The sequence below is a fragment of the Bufo gargarizans genome, chromosome 4 (genome assembly GCF_014858855.1).
Source record: "Bufo gargarizans isolate SCDJY-AF-19 chromosome 4, ASM1485885v1, whole genome shotgun sequence".
NCBI classification, from domain to species: domain Eukaryota; kingdom Metazoa; phylum Chordata; class Amphibia; order Anura; family Bufonidae; genus Bufo; species Bufo gargarizans.
In genome coordinates, this window is record NC_058083.1 from 48,235,722 (window position 1) to 48,254,069 (window position 18,348).

At 47.2% G+C, this 18,348-nt stretch overlaps 1 protein-coding gene across 1 annotated transcript in view; it reads left to right on the plus strand.

Moving 5' to 3' along the window:
• The first annotated feature begins 5,438 nt into the window (after positions 1 to 5,438).
• SCARA5 (scavenger receptor class A member 5) overlaps positions 5,439 to 18,348 on the plus strand; it is a 252,915-nt gene continuing 240,005 nt past the window's right edge. Inside the window, exon 1 of the mRNA XM_044289598.1 lies at positions 5,439 to 5,598. The gene's annotated coding sequence lies outside the window, so the exon portion shown is untranslated. The remainder of the gene's footprint in view (positions 5,599 to 18,348) is intronic.

Genomic DNA, 18,348 nt, shown 5'->3' on the forward strand with positions numbered 1-18,348 from the left:
ATGCCCCCCAGTAGATGCCACCATAGTGCTCCTCTCCTCCTTCTTCTTCTTCACAGTGCCCCCCATATATACCAGTATGTAATACCCCCCAGTACATGCCCCATAGTGCTCCTCCCCCCTTGTACAGAGTGCCCCATGTGTGCCAGTATATAAGATACTATCTACAACTCACCCCCACTCCAGCACCACTTGGCAAAAGCAGTCACTCAGCTTAGTTGATAAAATAATTTCTGCCAGCAGCCACCACTAGGGGGAACAGTTTCTTACTGAATTCAATTAGAGCTGTATAAATGTGCAGGAAGGAGCTCCCCCTAGTGGTGGCTGCAGGCAGAATTTTATCATGTAAAGGGGGAAACCAGGCAGAAGATTTAAAGGGTCATGTCAGCCTTTGAGACTACGAGGCACAAGGTTAGCTGCTGCCTATAGACATGTCCAGCAAAAACTGCAAATACCCACTGATGCAGCAGTGCTATAGACCCTCCAATGCCCCCAGTCCTCCAGCACCACACACCCCATTATGGAGATTTCTTTCTATGCGGTGTAGTCAGAGCAGGCCTGCAGCAATAAGCATGGTGTTGTGGCACATATTGCACCTGAGATGCGGTGGAATTAACTCAAGCTCAAACTTAAAAAGACCATGGTGCTGAGCTAGAGTCACCGATCATAGCTGTGCCCTAATGTAACAGTGCTAGGAGCACCCAGGAGCCAGTAAATAGCGGGTTGTATAAGCTCACAGCTGGAAATCATGTGAAAATGCAGCTGGTTTACCTGCAGTCAGAGGTGCAGACAGAAGATTCTGATCCAAAAGACAGATTCAGCTCAGGATGCAAGCGTGTAATAACCAAGCAACCCTATACTAAAGGGCAGCTGCAAACAGCAGCATAGATCTAAGCTTCCAGGACACTAGGCAATGGGAAAATAAGGGGGTTCTATACCCCTGTCTTCTCACAGTGGCTCCTGCATGTGGAGTCACCAAATATAAGGACCTTCATTTTGGGAATATAGTTGGATCCAGGGGTGTTGCTAGGGTCTCAAAAGATCCGGGGCCCAAGCACCAATGAATATTACCCAATTCTCCAATCACCCCCCCCCCCCCCCCCCCGCAGCAAACACTAGCACTGAAGACATTTTGCTGTACTTGCTATACAGCAGCACCCAGGCAGAGGAGAGAGGTCCCGTAACAGAGAATCTGGCTTCATGTCAGCAGAGAATTAGTCTGCATGTCATAGCAGAGAATCAGGCTTCACGTCAGCCACGAATGCAACAGTCCATTGTCAGATATTTAGGCCCAGCACCCAGGCAGAGGAGAGAGGTCCTGTAACAGAGGATCTGGCTTCATGTCAGCAGAGAATTAGTCTGCATGTCATAGCAGAAAATCAGGCTTCACGTCAGCCACCACTGCAACAGTCCATTTTCATAAATTTAGGCCCAGCACACAGGCAGAGGAGGGAGGTCCCGTAACAGAGAATCTGTCTTCATGTCAGCAGAGAATCAGTCTTCATGTCATAGCAGAGAATCAGGATGTGAACGCCGGAAGCGCGAACAGACGGCCCGCACTTTATGCAGCAGCTCTGACATGTCGGGGTAGTTGTGAATGAACTTCTGCACCACCAAATTCAGCACATGCGCCAAGCAAGGGATGTGCGTCAAATTGGCTAGTCCCAGAGCTGCAACGAGATTTCGCCCATTATCACACACCACCAGGCCGGGCTTGAGGCTCACCGGCAGCAACCACTCGTCGGTCTGTTGTTCTATACCCCGCCACAACTCCTGTGCGGTGTGGGGCCTGTTCCCCAAACATATGAGTTTCAGAATGGCCTGCTGACGTTTACCCCGGGCTGTGCTGAAGTTGGTGGTGAAGGTGTGTGGCTGACTGGATGAGCAGGTGGAAGAAGAGGAGGAGGAAGCCGAGAAGGAGGAGGTGGCAACAGGAGGCAAAGAATGTTGCCCTGCGATCCGTGGCGGCGGAAGGACGTGCGCTAAACAGCTCTCCGCCTGGGGCCCAGCCGCCACTACATTTACCCAGTGTGCAGTTAGGGAGATATAGCGTCCCTGGCCGTGCTTACTGGTCCACGTATCTGTGGTTAGGTGGACCTTGCTACAGATGGCGTTGCGCAGTGCACACTTGATTTTATCGGATACTTGGTTGTGCAGGGAAGGCACGGCTCTCTTGGAGAAGTAGTGCCGGCTGGGAACAACATACTGTGGGACAGCAAGCGACATGAGCTGTTTGAAGCTGTCTGTGTCCACCAGCCTAAATGACAGCATTTCATAGGCCAGTAGTTTAGAAATGCTGGCATTCAGGGCCAGGGATCGAGGGTGGCTAGGTGGGAATTTACGCTTTCTATCAAATGTTTGTGAGATGGAGAGCTGAACGCTGGCGTGTGACATGGTTGAGACGCTTGGTGACGGAGGTGGTGGTGTTGGTGGTACATCCCCTGTTTGCTGGGCGGCAGGTGCCAACGTTCCTCCAGAGGCGGAGGAAGAGGCCGAGGCGGCAGCAGCAGAAGAGGCCGAGGCGGCGGCAGCAGCAGAAGGGGCCGAGGCGGCAGCAGCAGAAGAGGTAGCAGGGGGAGCCTGAGTGACTTCCTTGGTTTTAAGGTGTTTACTCCACTGCAGTTCATGCTTTGCATGCAGGTGCCTGGTCATGCAGGTTGTGCTAAGGTTCAGAACGTTAATGCCTCGCTTCAGGCTCTGATGGCACAGCGTGCAAACCACTCGGGTCTTGTCGTCAGCACATTGTTTGAAGAAGTGCCATGCCAGGGAACTCCTTGAAGCTGCCTTTGGGGTGCTCGGTCCCAGATGGCGGCGGTCAGTAGCAGGCGGAGTCTCTTGGCGGCGGGTGTTCTGCTTTTGCCCACTGCTCCCTCTTTTGCTACGCTGTTGGCTCGGTCTCACCACTGCCTCTTCCTCCGAACTGTGAAAGTCAGTGGCACGACCTTCATTCCATGTGGGGTCTAGGACCTCATCGTCCCCTGCATCGTCTTCCACCCAGTCTTGATCCCTGACCTCCTGTTCAGTCTGCACACTGCAGAAAGACGCAGCAGTTGGCACCTGTGTTTCGTCATCATCAGAGACATGCTGAGGTGGTATTCCCATGTCCTCATCATCAGGAAACATAAGTGGTTGTGCGTCAGTGCATTCTATGTCTTTCACCGCTAGGGAAGGGCTAGGTGGATGCCCTTGGGAAACCCTGCCAGCGGAGTCTTCAAACAGCATAAGAGACTGCTGCATAACTTGAGGCTGAGACAGTTTCCCTGGTATGCATGGGGGTGATGTGACAGACTGATGGGCTTGGTTTTCAGGCGCCATCTGTGCGCTTTCTGCAGAAGACTGGGTGGGAGATAATGTGAACGTGCTGGATCCACTGTCGGCCACCCAATTGACTAATGCCTGTACCTGCTCAGGCCTTACCATCCTTAGAACGGCATTGGGCCCCACCATATATCGCTGTAAATTCTGGCGGCTACTGGGACCTGAGGTAGTTGGTACACTAGGACGTGTGGATGTGGCAGAACGGCCACGTCCTCTCCCAGCACCAGAGGGTCCACTAACACCACCACGACCATGTCCACGTCCGCGTCCCTTACTAGATGTTTTCCTCATTGTTATCGTTCACCACAACAACAAAAATATTATTTGGCCCAATGTATTGTATTCAAATTCAGCGGGATATAAATTTGAGGCCTAGTATTTAGGCGCTGGGTGACAGGTATGGATTTAGTGACAGAATTAGACTTGGAAATACACAGTAGCGTGTGTGTGAAGTTATTCTGAATGACCCTATGTGCACCTTGAATATTATATACCCCTTTAGGGATAGATTTCAAATAGCTCTGATATAGCAGAAACCACTAAATTATGAAATTGCTAAATTGGGAATTGTATTTCAACCCAGAACAAAAAATGTGCTTTGACGGACACTAAATAACTTGCCCAGCCACAACAGTACAGCAGTAACGAGAGATTTAGCGGGATATAAATTTGAGGCCTAGTATTTAGGCGCTGGGTGACCGGTATGGATTTAGTGACAGAATTAGACTGGGATATGGCCAAAAAATAACCACACTATTGCTGGTTAAATGCACTTGGTGTGACAGCTTGACCAACCACACTACTGAGGGTTAAATGCACTTGGTGACGGGCGCAGCTTGCCCCTGATGTAGTATATGGCCAAAAAATAACCAGACTATTGCTGGTTAAATGCACTTGGTGTGACAGCTTCACCCTGATGTAGGCTTTAGCCAAAAAACAACCACACCATTGAGGGTTAAATGCACTTGGTCGCAGCACCGCACAAGACACAAAATGGCTGCCGATCACCCCAGAAAAAAGTGACTGACAAACGGTCTGGGCAGCCTAAAAACAGTGAGCAATTGAGGATCAGCAGCTCAATGATGCACAGCTGCAGATCGATCAATAATCAAGTCCTTTGGAGGAGTTAATCACTGCCTAATCTCGCCCTACTGTCGCAGCCGCAACCTCTCCCTACGCTAATCAGAGCAGAGTGACGGGCGGCGCTATGTGACTCCAGCTTAAATAGAGGCTGGGTCACATGGTGCTCTGGCCAATCACAGCCATGCCAATAGTAGGCATGGCTGTGACGGCCTCTTGGGGCAAGTAGTATGACGCTTGTTGATTGGCTGCTCTGCAGCCTTTCAAAAAGCGCCAAGAAAGCGTCACAAAAGCGCCAAGAAAGCGACGAACACCGAACCCGAACCCGGACTTTTACGAAAATGTCCGGGTTCGGGTCCGTGTCACGGACACCCCAAAATTCGGTACGAACCCGAACTATACAGTTCGAGTTCGCTCATCCCTACTGCTGAGCCATCCTCTTCCTGCACTGGTCACATGACGGTGACATCATCCCAGGTCCTTTTTAGCTACTGCAGTTAGAACTGATCACATGACCTGTGATGTCATCACATGTCCTTCAGCTCTTGCAGTGAATTAGATTCAATTGTATTGCCGTCCTGAGGACGGCAATACAGTTATGTCTAACAGGCAGGCAGGACATTTGGGGCCTGGGACAAAACATCAGGGGCCCAGGCCCTGAATGATTTGATCTAGCAAATCATTGATTTTTTGCTCAGATTTTCATGAAATTTAACAAAAACTTTAAAATTGTCTGCAACATGTAAAAAAAAAAAAAAAACCTTACAGGAAAATTTAAACTGAATTCCTGGTGCAGTTCAGACATTTCGCTGCTATGCTATAAAATCTCCAGCAGAGGGCAGTGTCTTACCAGTCAAATTGGACAAATCCCATGAACTTTCCTACAAAGGAGAAAATGAGAAATTTGGATCTGCACATTTTCAGGACTCATCAATACCATTTTTTTCTCATTTTTTTTTTTTTAGAATAGGGGGAGGTTTCATTGTGCGATTTGTCAAATAAAACCCACTCTTTTTTTTACCCTTTTGCAAAACAAGGTGACCGCAAAACTCAAGTTCTTACAAATTCCAGCAGTCAGAAAGTTTGTCAGAAGAGGCGCACTGAATCCTTCAGATACCACCACAGCGACACCAGTCCCTGGACTGCAGCCTTTGGCCCCTCATAGGACTATATAGGGACCTGGGATCACATCCAGGACTGCAGGTGAGCATTGCATGTGATGCACCTTCCCTGTAGGTGCTGTGGATCTATAGAGATCTCCATAGACATTACTAGGAGATGTGTACGGGGTGGGGACGTCTGATGCAGCTGCTGAACAGGTTGAGCTCTGCGCTGCTGGATGCAGAGAGCGGCTGGAGCCATCACCAGTGCTGTAACAGGACCTGTCATCTTGTGCAACAGGTGCCGGCTTCAGATCCCAGCTCCTTACAAGTATTTACATAGCTCTGCATACAGAGGTCCTCGCCTAATCCTTCTCACAGCTGAGGGTTTGTTACAATTGTATCAGGCTAGACAATCCTATGTGAGCTATGCATATCCGCTGCACAAACCTCTCCTCTAATATTTGGGGTACAGGATAATGACACTGACACTTGAGGTACAAGATAATGACACTGACACTTGGGGTACAGGATAATGACACTGACACTCGGGGTACAGGATAATGACGCTGACACTTGGGGTACAGGATAATGACACTGACACTCGGGGTACAGGATAATGATACTGACACTTGGGGTACAGGATAATGATACTGACACTTGGGGTACAGGATAATGACACTGACACTCGGGGTACAGGATAATGACGCTGACACTTGGGGTACAGGATAGTGACGCTGACACTTGGGGTACAGGATAGTGACACTGACACTTGGGGTACAGGATGATGACACTGACACTTGGGGTACAGGATAATGACACTGACACTCGGGGTACAGGATAATGACACTGACGCTTGGGAAACAGGATAATGACACTGACACTTGGGGGACAGGATAATGACACTGACACTTGGGGTACAGGATAATGACACTGACACTTGGGGGACAGGATAATGACACTGACACTTGGGGTACAGGATAATGACTCTGACACTTGGGGTACAGGATAATGACACTGACACTTGGGGGACAGGATAATGACACTGACACTTGGGGTACAGGATAATGACACTGACACTTGGGGTACAGGATAATGACACTGACACTTGGGGGACAGGATAATGATACTGACACTTGGGGTACAGGATAATGACACTGACACTTGGGGTACAGGATAATGACACGCTGACACTTGGGGTACAGGGTAATGACACTGACACTTGGGGTACAGGATAATGACGCTGACACTTGGGGTACAGGATAATGACACTGACACTTGGGGTACAGGATAATGACACTGACACTTGGGGTACAGGATAATGACACGCTGACACTTGGGGTACAGGGTAATGACACTGACACTTGGGGTACAGGATAATGACACTGACACTTGGGGTACAGGATAATGACACTGACACTTGGGGTACAGGATAATGACACTTGGGGTACAGGATAATGACACTGACACTTGGGGTACAGGATAATGACACTGACACTTGGGGGACAGGATAATGACACTGACACTTGGGGTACAGGATAATGACACTGACACTTGGGGTACAGGATAATGACACTGACACTTGGGGTACAGGATAATGACGCTGACACTTGGGGTACAGGATAATGACACTGACACTTGGGGGACAGGATAATGACACTGACACTTGGGGTACAGGATAATGACACTGACACTTGGGGTACAGGATAATGACACTGACACTTGGGGGACAGGATAATGACACTGACACTTGGGGTACAGGATAATGACACTGACGCTTGGGGTACAGGATAATGACACTGACACTTGGGGGACAGGATAATGATACTGACACTTGGGGTACAGGATAATGACACTGACACTTGGGGTACAGGATAATGACACTGACACTTGGGGTACAGGATAATGACACTGACTCTTGAGGTACAAGATAATGACACTGACATTTGGGAAACAGGATAATGACACTGACACTTGGGGTACAGGATAATGACGCTGACGCTTGGGGTACAGGATAATGACACTGACACTTGGGGTACAGGATAATGACACTGACACTTGGGGTACAGGGTAATGACACTGACACTTGGGGTACAGGGTAATGACACTGGCACTTGGGGTACAGGATAATGACACTGACATTTGGGGTACAGGATAATGACACTGACACTCGGGGTACAGGATAATGACGCTGACACTCGGGGTACAGGATAATGACGCTGACACTTGGGGTACAGGATAATGACGCTGACACTTGGGGTACAGGATAATGACGCTGACACTTGGGGGACAGGATAATGACACTGACACTTGGGGTACAGGATAATGATACTGACACTTGGGGTACAGGATAATGACACTGACACTTGGGGTACAGGATAATGACACTGACACTTGGGGTACAGGATAATGACACTGACACTTGGGGTACATGATAATGACACTGACACTCGGGGTACAGGACAATGACACTGACACTTGGGGTACAGGATAATGACACTGACACTCGGGGTACAGGACAATGACACTGACACTTGGGGTACAGTATTATGACACTGACACTTGGGGTACCGGACAATGACACTGACACTCGGGGTACAGTATTATGACACTGACACTTGGGGTACAGGATAATGACACTGACACTTGGGGTACAGGATAATGACACTAACACTTGGGGTACAGGATAATGACACTGACACTTGGGGTACAGGATAATAACACTGACACTTGGGGTACAGGATAATGACACTGACACTTGGGATACAGGATAATGACACTGACACTTGGGGTACAGGATAATGACACTGACACTTGGGGTACAGGATAATAACACTGACACTTGGGGTACAGGATAATGACACTGACACTTGGGGTACAGGATAATGACACTGACACTTGGGGTACAGGATAATGACACTGACTCTCGGGGTACAGGATAATGACACTGACACTTGGGGGGCAGGATAATGACACTGACACTTGGGGTACAGGATAATGACGCTGACACTTGGGGTACAGGATAATGACGCTGACATTTGGGGTACAAGATAATGACACTGACACTTGGGGTACAGGATAATAACACTGACACTTGGGGTACAGGATAATGACACTGACACTTGGGGTACAGGATAATAACACTTGGGGTACAGGATAATGACACTGACACTTGGGGTACAGGATAATGACACTGACACTCGGGGTACAGGATAATGACACTGACACTTGGGGTACAGGATAATGACACTGACACTTGGGGTACAGGATAATGACACTGACACTTGGGGTACAGGATAATAACACGCTGACACCTGGAGTGCAGGATAATGACACTGACACTTGGGGTACAGGATAAGACACTGACACTTGGGGTACAGGATAATGACACTGACACTGGGGGTACAGGATAATGACACTGACACTTGGGGTACAGGATAATGACGCTGACACTTGGGGTACAGGATAATGACACTGACACTTGGGGTACAGGATAATGACACTGACACTTGGGAAACAGGATAATGACACTGACACTTGGGGTACAGGATAATGACACTGACACTTGGGGTACAGGATAATGACACTGACACTTAAGGTACAAGATAATGACACTGACATTTGGGAAACAGGATAATGACACACTGACACTTGGGGTACAGGATAATGACACTGACACTCGGGGTACAGGACAATGACACTGACACTTGGGGTACAGGATAATGACACTGACACTCGGGGTACAGGACAATGACACTGACACTTGGGGTACAGTATTATGACACTGACACTTGGGGTACAGGATAATGACACTGACACTCGGGGTACAGTATTATGACACTGACACTTGGGGTACAGGATAATGACACTGACACTTGGGGTACAGGATAATGATACTGACATTTGGGGTACAGGATAATGACACTGACACTTGGGGTACAGGATAATGACACTAACACTTGGGGTACAGGATAATGACACTGACACTTGGGGTACAGGATAATAACACTGACACTTGGGGTACAAGATAATGACACTGACACTTGGGGTACAGGATAATGACGCTGACACTTGGGGTACAGGATAATGACACTGACACTTGGGGTACAGGATAATGACACTGACACTTGGGGTACAGGATAATGACACTGACACTTGGGGTACAGGATAATAACACTGACACTTGGGGTACAGGATAATGATACTGACATTTGGGGTACAGGATAATGACACTGACACTTGGGGTACAGGATAATGACACTAACACTTGGGGTACAGGATAATGACACTGACACTTGGGGTACAGGATAATAACACTGACACTTGGGGTACAGGATAATGACACTGACACTTGGGGTACAGGATAATGACACTGACACTTGGGGTACAGGATAATGACACTGACACTTGGGGTACAGGATAATGACACTGACACTTGGGGGACAGGATAATGACACTGACACTTGGTGTACAGGATAATGACACTGACACTTGGGGTACAGGATAATGACACTGACACTTGGGGTACAGGATAATGACACTGACACTTGGGGTACAGGATAATAACACTGACACTTGGGGTACTGGATAATGACACTGACACTTGGGGTACAGGATAATGACACTGACACTTGGGGTACAGGATAATGACACTGACACTTGGGGTACAGGATAATGACACTGACTCTCGGGGTACAGGACAATGACACTTGAGGTACAGGATAATGACACTGACACTTGGGGTACAGGATAATGACGCTGACATTTGGGGTACAAGATAATGACACTGACACTTGGGGTACAGGATAATAACACTGACACTTGGGGTACAGGATAATGACACTGACACTTGGGGTACAGGATAATAACACTTGGGGTACAGGATAATGACACTGACACTTGGGGTACAGGATAATGACACTGACACTCGGGGTACAGGATAATGACACTGACACTTGGGGTACAGGATAATGACACTGACACTTGGGGTACAGGATAATGACACTGACACTTGGGGTACAGGATAATGACACTGACACTTGAGGTATAGGATAATAACACGCTGACACCTGGAGTGCAGGATAATGACACTGACACTTGGGGTACAGGATAAGACACTGACACTTGGGGTACAGGATAATGACACTGACACTTGGGGTACAGGATAATGACACGCTGACACTTGGGGTACAGGATAATGACACTGACACTCGGGGTACAGGATAATGACACTGACACTTGGGGGACAGGATAATGACACTGACACTCGGGGTACAGGATAATGACACTGACACTTGGGGTACAGGGTAATGACACTGACACTCGGGGTACAGGGTAATGACACTGACACTCGGGGTACAGGATAAGACACTGACTCTTGGGGTACAGGATAATGACACTGATACTCGGGGTACAGGGTAATGACACTGACACTTGGGGTACAGGGTAATGACACACTTTAGTTGGTAAATTTGTTATATGTAAGCCCCTCCCCTTAAGCACCCAAGTTTTCCAGGACCTCCTATGTATGGTTGGGGCTAACATTAACCCCACACTTTTTTCCAGGGCTAGCCTTATCTTCCTGGGAGAGTCACTCTAAATTCAGGACAGTTTGGCATCTAAGGTAGTTACATTTCATGGTGGTCACATCTACAGGTGGACTGTCCCTTTAAGATGCTCATTATCCTGGGATATCCTTAGTTATCCATCTTTGCATACAGCAGTATTACATGTCGTCTACCTCTAGGGTGTGGACCTCTCACATATGGTGCGGTCTCACGGGTCAGCGGGACTCTCTTCATATTGACTTTCATTCTTTCCCTCATCCCTTTATCCTCCGCTCAGCTGTAATAACACCATATCTGCCGGCCGCTCATGTGGGAGGAAATTATTGTTGGTTCCTGAGAAATTATCCAGAATGTACTTTCATTTCATTTTTAAACAATTTTCCTTTTTTCACTTTTCGGAACATGTGACTTTAACGTACCTAAGGTCATAAAAAGTTTGGCATATTTTATAGGTTACTTATGTCACCATGGTCCCGCTCCACTTCTCATTGACCAAGTGTCCTGTTCCCATGGCAACCCAGTTCAGACTGATGACCTATGTCAATGTTTCTGGGCCTTTAAACCTCTCCTGGCCCTCAGTGTAGGGCTTACATCAACCTTCTCCATTTATATGTACACCTTGTTGGACTCATACTGATCTGAGCTCTGTTGTGTGCTTACATCTCAGATCTTCTCTGGTTCTTCTGCCAACTTTGACCACCTTCATGGCTTTAAACCCTTTGCAGTCCAGAATTGCTCATCTTCATTATCACCTCATCCTCAGTGGTATTGGAACTTCTAATCTCCACCTTTTCATACAGGAACATCTTAAAATGGGCACAAAATGCCCACTTTGGGGCTGGACATATATAAGCCCCACCACTTTGAAGGACCGATTTACAAGATTGTCCCAACAAAATTGGGACTGTTGACAACTATTCTATTCTGGATGCAGCAACTTAGCGGTCTGACCATGCGAGTTGGTTAACCCCTTTAGCACCTCTGATGTACATGTATGGTGTAAGTGCAGGGTTTAGAATTGGCGTCCGCTCCTGCGCCCAGCGGGTGCCATAGGTTTCTGCTGTTTTCCACACTGATAGCAGATGTTTAAATCCTCAGATGTGGCCATGGCATCTGAGAGCAGAAAAATCAGGAGTGCTGCACTCCCGGGACGGGAACGCCTTCCTCTCACTGAGATCGGGGAAGGTGTTTCTTAGTTGTAATAGGCCTGAGCCTGTACAAGCCTATCACAGGTATATTCCAATGCAGGCCTGCAGGTGGCAGAATTGCATTGGAATATACAGAATTTTCTATTAAGTAATGCATTAAATTCCATTACTAAATAGAAATGGCAATCTAATGATTGCATGTTGAGGTCACTTCAGGGGCCTAAAAGTAAAAAAAAAAGTTTTAAAAAATATAAAAATTAAAATCACGCCTTTTCATAAAATTAAAATAACAATAAACATAAAAAAAATAAACATCATTAGCACTGCCGCGTCCCAAAATGAATGAACTATTCAAATATGTGTATTTATTCCATATGGTGAACATCAAAATGGGAAAAAAAGATATCAAAATGGCCTATTTGCAGTTTTTTTGTCGCTTCACCTCCCCCAAAAATTCTATAAAAAGTGATCAAAAAGTCATACACATCCCAAAAGGGTATTACTAAAAACCACAGATCATCCCACAAAAATGAGCCCCCACACGGTTCCATAGATGATATGTTGATGAGAAGAAAAAATACTTTTTTTTTTTCATATTTTTTTTTTGTATTAAAACGGTATAAATGTGGTATCACTGTTATCGCCCTGACCCAGAGGATTTAGGTAACAGGCCGCTTGTACCGCATAGTGAACCTCGTAAAAACAAACCCATAAAACAGTGGTGAAATTGTTTTTTCCAATCATATCATTTCCTATAAAGTTTCTGTCAAATTTGAACATAGTATCATGTGTACATAATATATATATATACACACACATCTTCCATTCCTATACCTTCCAACTAGAACTGCATAAACATGGGCATATGGGAAAGACATGCAAATGAGCAGAATCTGCCTTGTTTTTCATAAGACTATTAAAACCAATAGATGACGCTACTGAGTTATGAACAGCGCCATCTATTGGTTTCACAGTCTTATGACAAGCTTATTAGTGTAGCCTTTTGCATGGAAAATTTGCGATAAATCTACATTAGGATGATATCTAACACTGGGAAATCTGGGTAATAATTTAGTGATAAAATCTGACACTGGGAAAGCTGGGTAATAACTCACAATCTACACTGAGTTATTACCCAGCTTTTCCAGTGTCAGATATTATCACTGCGTTACTACATAATTATTTCATAATATTTGCTATATTGCTATATATTCATTTTTTAGAATATTGCAAATATGATCTCAGCGAATAGTCTTGTCATAACACTATGCAACTAATAGAGGGCACTGTTCATGAGTCATGATTCATGAAGAGCGCCCTCTATTAATTGGATATGATTCATGACTAATGAATCATGACTCATGAACAGCACCCTCTATTTGTTGTATAGTGTTATGACAAGACTATTGTGAGTGAATAGTCTTGTCATAACACTATGCAACTAATAGAGGGCGCTGTTCATGAGAGATTCTGCTCATTTGCATATCTTTCCCATATGCCCATGTTTATGCAAATTAGTTTTTACATGACAAAACTGTATAGAAAGGTTATTGAATATTATGTTAGGACTAGGGATGAGCGAACCCGAACTGTATAGTTCAGGTTCGTACCGAATTTTGGGGTGTCCGTGACACGGACCCGGACCCGGACATTTTCGTAAAAGTCCGGGTTCGGGTTCGGTGTTCGTCGCTTTCTTGGCGCTTTTTGAAAGGCTGCAAAGCAGCCAATCAACAAGCGTCATACTACTTGCCCCAAGAGGCCATCACAGCCATGCCTACTATTGGCATGGCTGTGATTGGCCAGAGCACCATGTGACCCAGCCTCTATTTAAGCTGGAGTCACATAGCGCCGCCCGTCACTCTGCTCTGATTAGCGTAGGGAGAGGTTGCGGCTGCGACAGTAGGGCGAGATTAGGCAGATTAACTCCTCCAAAGGACTTGATTAATTGATCGATCTGCAGCTGTGCATCATTGAGCTGCTGATACTCAATTGCTCACTGTTTTTAGGCTGCCCAGACCGTTTGTCAGTCACTTTTTTCTGGGGTGATCGGCGGCCATTTTGTGTCTTGTGGTGCGCCAGCACAAGCTGCCACCAAGTGCATTTAACCCTCAATGGTGTGGTTGTTTTTTGGCTAAAGCCTACATCAGGGTGAAGCTGTCACACCAAGTGCATTTAACCAGCAATAGTCTGTTTATTTTTTGGCCATATACTACATCAGGGGCAAGCTGCGCCCGTCACCAAGTGCATTTAACCCTCAGTAGTGTGGTTGGTCAAGCTATCACACCAAGTGCATTTAACCAGCAATAGTCTGTTCATTTTTTGGCCATATACTACATCAGGGGCAAGCTGCGCCTGTCACCAAGTGCATTTAACCCTCAGTAGTGTGGTTGGTCAAGCTGTCACACCAAGTGCATTTAACCATCAATAGTGTGGTTATTTTTTGGCCATATCCCAGTCTAATTCTGTCAGTAAACCTATACCTGTCACCCAGCGCCTAAATACTAGGCCTCAAGTTTATATCCAGCTAAATCTGTCGTTACTGGTGTGGCTGGTCAAGTTATTTAGTGTCCGTCAAAGCACATTTTTTGTTCTGGGTTGAAATACAATTCCCAATTTAGCAATTTCCTAATTTAGTGGTTTCTGCTGTATCAGGCCTACTTTAAATACATCCCTAAAAGGGTATATCAGAATCAAGGTGCTGATAGGGTCATTCTCAATAACTTCACACACACTCTACTGTGCATATCCCAGTCTAATTCTGTCCGTAAAACGTATACCTGTCACCCAGCGCCTAAATACTAGGCCTCAAATTTATATCCAGCTAAATCTGTCGTTACTGCTGTACTGTTGTGGCTGGGAAAGTTATTTAGTGTCCGTCAAAGCACATTTTTTGTTCTGGGTTGAAATACAATTCCCAATTTAGCAATTTCCTCATTTAGTGGTTTCTGCTGTATCAGTGCTATTTGAAATCTATCCCTAAAAGGGTATATAATATTTAAGGTGCACATAGGGTCATTCAGAATAACTTCACACACACACGCTACTGTGCATTTCCAAGTCTAATTCTGTCACTAAATCCATACCTGTCACCCAGCGCCTAAATACTAGGCCTCAAATTTATAGTCAGCTAAATCTGTGGTTACTGCTGTGCCTGTATTAGTGTAATACGGTACCTAAATAGATAGCCAGATAGTTGTCTTTAAAAAAAGGCCTGAATTTGAATACAATACATTGGGTCAAATAATATTTTTGTTGTTGTGGTGAACGATAACAATGAGGAAAACATCTAGAAAAAGGACGCGGACGTGGACATGGTCGTGGTGGTGTTAGTGGACCCTCTGGTGCTGGGAGAGGACGTGGCCGTTCTGCCACATCCACACGTCCTAGTGTACCAACTACCTCAGGTCCCAGTAGCCGCCATAATTTACAGCGATATTTGGTGGGGCCCAATGCCGTTCTAAGGATGGTAGGGCCTGAGCAGGTACAGGCATTAGTCAATTGGGTGGCCGACAGTGGATCCAGCACGTTCACATTATCTCCCACCCAGTCTTCTGCAGAAAGCGCACAGATGGCGCCTGAAAACCAACCCCATCAGTCTGTCACATCACCCCCATGCATACCAGGGAAACTGTCTGAGCCTCAAGTTATGCAGCAGTCTCTTATGCTGTTTGAAGACTCCGCTGGCAGGGTTTCCCAAGGGCATCCACCCAGCCCTTCCCCAGCGGTGAAAGACATAGAATGCACTGACGCAAAACCACTTATGTTTCCTGATGATGAGGACATGGGAATACCACCTCAGCACGTCTCTGATGATGACGAAACACAGGTGCCAACTGCTGCGTCTTTCTGCAGTGTGCAGACTGAACAGGAGGTCAGGGATCAAGACTGGGTGGAAGACGATGCAGGGGACGATGAGGTCCTAGACCCCACATGGAATGAAGGTCGTGCCACTGACTTTCACAGTTCCGAGGAAGAGGCAGTGGTGAGACCGAGCCAACAGCGTAGCAAAAGAGGGAGCAGTGGGCAAAAGCAGAACACCCGCCGCCAAGAGACTCCGCCTGCTACTGACCGCCGCCATCTGCGACCGAGCAACCCAAAGGCAGCTTCAAGGAGTTCCCTGGCATGGCACTTCTTCAAACAATGTGCTGAGGACCCGAGTGGTTTGCACGCTGTGCCATCAGAGCCTGAAGCGAGGCATTAACGTTCTGAACCTTAGCACAACCTGCATGACCAGGCACCTGCATGCAAAGCATGAACTGCAGTGGAGTAAACACCTTAAAAACAAGGAAGTCACTCAGGCTCCCCCTGCTACCTCTTCTGCTGCTGCCGCCTCGGCCTCTTCTGCTGCTGCCGCCTCGGCCTCTTCTGCTGCTGCCGCCGCCTCGGCCTCATCCTCCGCCTCTGGAGGAACGTTGGCACCTGCCGCCCAGCAAACAGGGGATGTACCACCAACACCACCACCTCCGTCACCAAGCATCTCAACCATGTCACACGGCAGCGTTCAGCTCTCCATCTCACAAACATTTGAGAGAAAGCGTAAATTCCCACCTAGCCACCCTCGATCCCTGGCCCTGAATGCCAGCATTTCTAAACTACTGGCCTATGAAATGCTGTCATTTAGGCTGGTGGACACAGACAGCTTCAAACAGCTCATGTCGCTTGCTGTCCCACAGTATGTTGTTCCTAGCCGGCACTACTTCTCCAAGAGAGCCGTGCCTTCCCTGCACAACCAATTATCCGATAAAATCAAGTGTGCACTGCGCAACGCCATCTGTGGCAAAGTCCACCTAACCACAGATACGTGGACCAGTAAGCACGGCCAGGGACGCTATATCTCCCTAACTGCACACTGGGTAAATGTAGTGGTACATTTACGAGCGCACAAGCGCACGTTGGTAGACGCGCTACTGAGAGCATTCCCAAATGTCACAGGGGAACAAGTGGAAGCCCAAGGCCAAGGCAGAGGAGGAGCAAGAGGTCGCCAAGGCAGCTGTGTCACGGCCAGCTCCTCTGAGGGCAGGGTTAGCATGGCAGAGATGTGGAAAAGTTTTGTCACCACGCCACAGCTAACTGCACCACCACCTGATACGCAACGTGTTAGCAGGAGGCAACATTTCACTAACATGGTGGAACAGTACGTGTGCACACCCCTCCACGTACTGACTGATGGTTCGGCCCCATTCAACTTCTGGGTCTCTAAATTGTCCACGTGGCCAGAGCTAGCCTTTTATGCCTTGGAGGTGCTGGCCTGCCTGGCAGCCAGCGTTTTGTCTGAACGTGTATTCAGCACGGCAGGGGGCGTCATTACAGACAAACGCAGCCGTCTGTCTACAGCCAATGTGGACAAGCTGACGTTCATAAAAATGAACCAGGCATGGATCCCACAGGACCTGTCCGTCCCTTGTGCAGATTAGACATTAACTACCTCCCCTTAACCATATATTATTGTACTCCAGGGCACTTCCTCATTCAATCCTATTTTTATTTTCATTTTACCATTATATTGCGAGGCAACCCAAAGTTGAATGAACCTCTCCTCTGTCTGGGTGCCGGGGCCTAAATATATGCCAATGGACTGTTCCAATGTTGGGTGACGTGAAGCCTGATTCTCTGCTATGACATGCAGACTGATTCTCTGCTGACATGAAGCCAGATTCTCTGTTACGGGACCTCTCTCCTCTGCCTGGGTGCTGGGCCTAAATATATGACAATGGACTGTTGCAGTGGTGGCTGACGTGAAGCCTGATTCTCTGCTATGACATGCAGACTAATTCTCTGCTGACATGAAGCCAGATCCTCTGTTACGGGACCTCTCTGCTCTGCCTGGGTGCTGGGCCTAAATATATGCCAATGGACTGTTGCAGTGGTGGCTGACGTGAAGCCTGATTCTCTGCTATGACATGCAGACTGATTCTCTGCTGACATGAAGCCAGATTCTCTGTTACGGGACCTCTCTCCTCTGCCTGGGTGCTGGGCCTAAATATATGACAATGAACTGTTGCAGTGGTGGCTGACGTGAAGCCTGATTCTCTGCTATGACATGCAGACTGATTCTCTGCTGACATGAAGCCAGATTCTCTGTTACGGGACCTCTCTCCTCTGCCTGGGTGCCGGGGCCTGAATATCTGACAATGGACT